The following is a 5,642-nucleotide window of genomic DNA, read 5'->3' on the forward strand; positions in this document are numbered from 1 at the left end:
ACCCTCTCGGATCGCTAGAGAAGGCTTTCTCACCGAGGGCGTGTCGCCCCCGCCCATCGTCCGCCATCGGGCCCACCAAGGCGCTTACAGACACCATGGCCACGCAATGCAGGAGGGGTCTGCGGTAGAGGTAAGGCCTAGAGCAAGTCGGAGCGTCCGTGGTCAGGGCCGCGAGCCCGCGCTGCCCCGGGCTCGCCATCTCTGGCCACACTGGGCTTAGCTAGGGATCTACAAGGCCCCTGTGCGGCTCCCAAGTCAGTGCCTCCCCTCAGGCCGAGAGACCAAGGGAGGCAGAGACTGGGACGGAGGTGCCGATCAAACAGCACCTCCCAACCAAAGAGCCAGCGCCACGCCGCTGGCTCGGCCCGCCACGGTCACTCCCACACCCGCGGGGAAACCCCAGCAAGGGGAACGCGCGGGCACGCGCCCGAGCCTGCCCGCCCCCACACGGCACGCCGTGGGGGGCGACGAGGCACCCGTCCCCCCCGAGGGGGACGAGGGGCACGCCTCCCTTACCGACTCGACCCCCCCCGCTCCTCAGACACACCAGCGCAGCGGTTACCTGAGGAGGCCGACGGGAACAGGGAACGACACCGCCACTCGGCCTCGGGCGCCTGAGGGACGACCTGGAACGCTCCAGGGGCACCGCCAACGGCCTGGGGAACGCGCTCACGCGCCCGGGAAGGCGCGCGGCGCGGCGGCAACACGGCCCGCCCCACCGCGGGGAGGGCCGCCCGCGAGACACAGCCAAGAGGCACAGGCAGAGCATCCGCCGCGTCACGGAGACCCCGACACCGCCCACGCCACGAGGCACGGGGCGGGGGAGCGAGGTCGGGCCGGATTCCGCACCCCTGCCGCCTCCCACACGCCACTCGCAGCGGGGGAGAACGGGCGAGGGGACCCGCGGGCAGAGCGAGAAGAGCGGTCCCGTTCGCCATGAACGTCCGTCCCTCGTCTGGCACGGCTTAGGCCCGGCCCGGGAGAGCACAGCATCACCACATCGGTCGGCAGCATAACGCGAGGGACCCCCGAGCAAGGGAAGGCCGGCGAGGACAGCGAGCGGAGGAGCCTGCTTCAGCCTCACCGACCCCTCTCCTCCTCCAGCAAGCGCGGGCGACGACCCCAGGACGAGAACGCCTGACACGCACTGGCACGGAGCCGGTGGGATGGGGTAAGTCGCGACCGCACCCGGGTGCCGGCGGCAGGGAGTGCACGTGGTAGAGGACCCCGCGCCCCTAACCCCGCCGCCCTCGGGTACCAGAGACCGGAGGTGGCACCACGGTCGTGGGGGCGCCTGGAACGCACAAGAGCCGGCGCGCAGGCCCCAGCGGGCGGCTCAAGCGGCGGGGGTGGAAACGGGCGTCCGGTTCTCGGCCAGAGCCCGGAGCCCTCCCCGCACACGCATCCAGGCACCCGGAAGCTCTCGGGCGACTGTCACCCGAGCAGAGCGTGTCAGCACTTATCTGGCGGCACAAAACCACCCATTCGGGGGCAAGAATCGCCGCGCCCGGAGACGGGGCCCACCCACGGATCACCAGGGGAACCCCTGGATCACGGCCACGGCCACCAGACCCCAAGCACGACCCCATCGCCACCAGGCCCGGAGCTCCCGGGGCCATCTGGTCGACCCCAGAAGCGTGGCGGCAGGGGGAGCCGGGGACAGCCTCCCCGGGCCGCCCGCGCGGGCCGGGACCGGTCGGTCCCTCCCTCTGAGTCGCCGGGTCAGGACTTAGAAAAGAATTCCGCGGAGGCGCCTCCGGCGACCGGGCCCGGGGCGGGACCGTGGCTCCCGTCCCTCAGCCGGGGCTCCACCTACGCCTCGAGCCGGCCCCCTCCCGCCTCCGGACAAAGACGCGACCCGCGAAACTCGGAGAGAGAAGTCCGGTCCGACGGCCCGGACCCACCCCGGGCACGCGTGCGGGCCGGGGACGCCCTCCCCGGCCCGCCCTCGAGGGCTCCCGGGGCCGGTCCACGCTCTTCTCCAGGGCGGGACTTGGAAAAAAAAACTGCCACGGAGGAGGAGGCATCCGAGGACCGGGCCCGGTCCCCACCGCCAGAGCCGGTCGACTCGGAAGACCAGTGGGGAAAAGGCCAGCCCGGCGGCCGAGCCCGTCGCGCCCTCCACGGGCCTCCCCCGCAAGGCCCCGGCCGGTCGCCCACCTCCGGAGCGGGGCGCGGAAAGGGGATCGGCGACGCGGAAGGCCCGACCACCGGGCCGCCCTCGGGACGACGGCCGGGCACGGGACGAGCTCCCTCGCCCGTTCCCCCGCGGCGGCCCCCCACCCCCTCCCGGGGACGGAGGGGCACCGGCGGCTGCTGGTCGACCCGTCCGGGAGGCCCCACACCCCGGCCGGCACCGGGCGGCGCGGCGACAGCCACCTCCCTCAGTAGCCTGCACCTCCAATCTCCGGCGAGCGGGCGTCGCGCTCACGCCCCGGCGCCACCGGGCCAGATCCCGCCAGCGACGCCGGCCTCCCGGGACTCTGCCTCGGTCACCGCGGCCGAGTCCCGTCCCTTGGCCCGCGTCGCCGGAGCTCCGGAGGAAAGAGACGATATAAAAGCGGCCGCCAGGTGGCACCCGGCGACCGACGACCGCCTCAGCGGGACGGAGCCGGAGCGCGGGCCCGCCGGGGAGCACAGCCGGGCCGCCGGGCCGCCCGATCCCGTCCCGGAGCCCCCTCGGACCCAGCCTCCCGGCCCAGTGCGGCCCCGGGGCGTCCGCCCGCGGGCTCCCGGCCGCCAAGGCGCAGCCCCAGCCGCAGGAGGGGGACTCGGAAAAGGTTTCTCGGGCGATCACCGGGAAGGGGAAGGGGAGAGTTCCCCCCAGAGAGGCCAGGGGGCGGCCCGGGCCGGGCTGGGCCGGTGCGGCCGGGAGGCCGCCGCTTCCCGGAGCGGCTGGAGCGCCCCCGGGGTTCCCGGGAGGACTTAGAAAATCAGGGCGGGCGGGGACGGTCAAACCGAAACCAGGCACGTCATCCGAGAAGGACCGTGATGACGGGAGGAGGAAAGCTTTCCAGTCCAGAGGGCCTGTCGAAGGCAGGCGGAGAGTCTACCCGCTGAAACTGACGAAGATGGGCAAAAGAAGCTAGCTCAGGCGCCGACATTTAAGGAAATAAAAAAAAAAAAGCAAGAGGGCGTGGAGAAATGGGGAAAAATCAACACTGAGAAATCTACCCTCTGAAACCGACGAAGCTGGGCAACAGGGGCTAGCTCAGGTGGCAATTTTTAAGGAAAAATAAAAGGAAGTGCGTGGAGACCTGGGGAAAAAGCAACACGGAGAAATCTACCCTCTAGAACTGAGAAAGAAGCGCAACAGAGGCTAGCTCAGGTGGCAATCTTTAAGCAAAAAAAATAAGATAAAAAAATACAATGGCGAGGAGACCCGGTCAAAAAGCAACCCTGAAAAAGGTACCCTCTGAAACTGAGGAAGCAGGGCAACAGTGCCTAGCTCAGGTGACAATCTTTAAGCAAAAGAAACACACAAGGGCGTGGGGAGCTGGCGAAAAGGCAACACTGAGAAATCCACCCTCTGAAACGGACGAAGATGGGCAACAGAGGCTAGCTCAGGTGGCAATCTTTAAGCAAAAGAAACACACAAGGGCGTGGAGACCTGGGGAAAAAGCAACACGGAGAAATCCACCCTCTGAAACTGAGGAAGATGGGCAAGAGAGGCTACCTCAGGTGGCAATCCTTAAGCAAAAACAAAGCACAAAGGCGTGGAGCCCTGGGGACAAAGCAACCCTGAAATATCTACCCTCTGAAACTGAGGAACATGGGCAAGAGAGGCTAGCTCAGGTGGCAATCGTTAAGCAAAAACAAAACACAAAGGCGTGGAGACCTGGGAAAAAGCAACCCTGAAATATCTACCCTCTGAAACTGAGGAAGATGGGCAAGAGAGGCTGGCTTCAGGTGGCAATCTTTAAGCAAAAGAAACACACAAGGGCGTGGAGGCCTGGGGAAAAAGCAACACGGAGAAATCCACCCTCTGAAACTGAGGGACATGGGCAAAAGAAGCTAGCTCAGGTTGCAAACTTTAAGCAAAAAAAACACACAAGGGCGTGCAGACCTGGCAAAAAAGCCACAGTGAGAAATCTACCCTCTGAAACCGACGAAGATGGACAACAGAGGCTAGCTCAGGTGGCAATTTTTAAGGAAAAATAAAAGGAAGTGCGTGGAGACCTGGGGAAAAAGCAACACGGAGAAATCTACCCTCTAGAACTGAGGGAGAAGCGCAACAGAGGCTAGCTCAGGTGGCAATCTTTAAGCAAAAAAAATAAAATAAAAAAATACAATGGCGAGGAGACCCGGTGAAAAAGCAACCCTGAAAAAGGTACCCTCTGAAACTGAGGAAGCAGGGCAACAGTGCCTAGCTCAGGTGACAATCTTTAAGCAAAAGAAACACACAAGGGCGTGGGGAGCTGGCGAAAAGGCAACACTGAGAAATCCACCCTCTGAAACGGACGAAGATGGGCAACAGAGGCTAGCTCAGGTGGCAATCGTTAAGCAAAGAAACACACAAGGGCGTGGAGACCTGGGAAAAAGCAACACGGAGAAATCCACCCTCTGAAACTGAGGAAGATGGGCAAGAGAGGCTACCTCAGGTGGCAATCCTTAAGCAAAAACAAAGCACAAAGGCGTGGAGCCCTGGGGACAAAGCAACCCTGAAATATCTACCCTCTGAAACTGAGGAACATGGGCAAGAGAGGCTAGCTCAGGTGGCAATCTTTAAGCAAAAGAAACACACAAGGGCGTGGAGACCTGGGGAAAAGGCAACACTGAGAAATCCACCCTCTGAAACGGACGAATATGGGCAACAGAGGCTAGCTCAGGTGGCAATCGTTAAGCAAAAACAAAACCCAAAGGCGTGGAGACCTGGGGAAAAAGCAACCCTGAAATATCTACCCTCTGAAACTGAGGAAGATGGGCAAGAGAGGCTGGCTTCAGGTGGCAATCGTTAAGCAAAAGAAACACACAAGGGCGTGGAGACCTGGGGAAAAAGCAACATTCAGAAATCCACCCTCTGAAACTGAGGAAGATGGGCAACAGAGGCTACCTCAGGTGGCAATCGTTAAGCCAAAGAAAACACACAAGGGTGTGGAGACCTGGGGAAAAAGCAACACGGAGAAATCCACCCACTGAAACGGACGAAGATGGACAACAGAGGCTAGCTCAGGTGGCAATTTTTAAGGAAAAATAGAAGGAAGTGCGTGGAGACCTGGGGAAAAAGCAACACGGAGAAATCTACCCTCTAGAACTGAGAAAGAAGCGCAACAGAGGCTAGCTCAGGTGGCAATCTTTAAGCAAAAAAATAAGATAAAAAAATACAATGGCGAGGAGACCCGGTCAAAAAGCAACCCTGAAAAAGGTACCCTCTGAAACTGAGGAAGCAGGGCAACAGTGCCTAGCTCAGGTGACAATCTTTAAGCAAAAGAAACACACAAGGGCGTGGGGAGCTGGCGAAAAGGCAACACTGAGAAATCCACCCTCTGAAACGGACGAAGATGGGCAACAGAGGCTACCTCAGGTGGCAATCGTTAAGCCAAAGAAACACACAAGGGTCTGGAGGCCTGGGGAAAAAGCAACACGGAGAAATCCACCCTCTGAAACTGAGGGACATGGGCAAAAGAAGCTAGCTCAGGTTG

Source organism: Equus asinus, unplaced genomic scaffold (assembly GCF_041296235.1).
Source record: "Equus asinus isolate D_3611 breed Donkey unplaced genomic scaffold, EquAss-T2T_v2 contig_116, whole genome shotgun sequence".
NCBI classification, from domain to species: domain Eukaryota; kingdom Metazoa; phylum Chordata; class Mammalia; order Perissodactyla; family Equidae; genus Equus; species Equus asinus.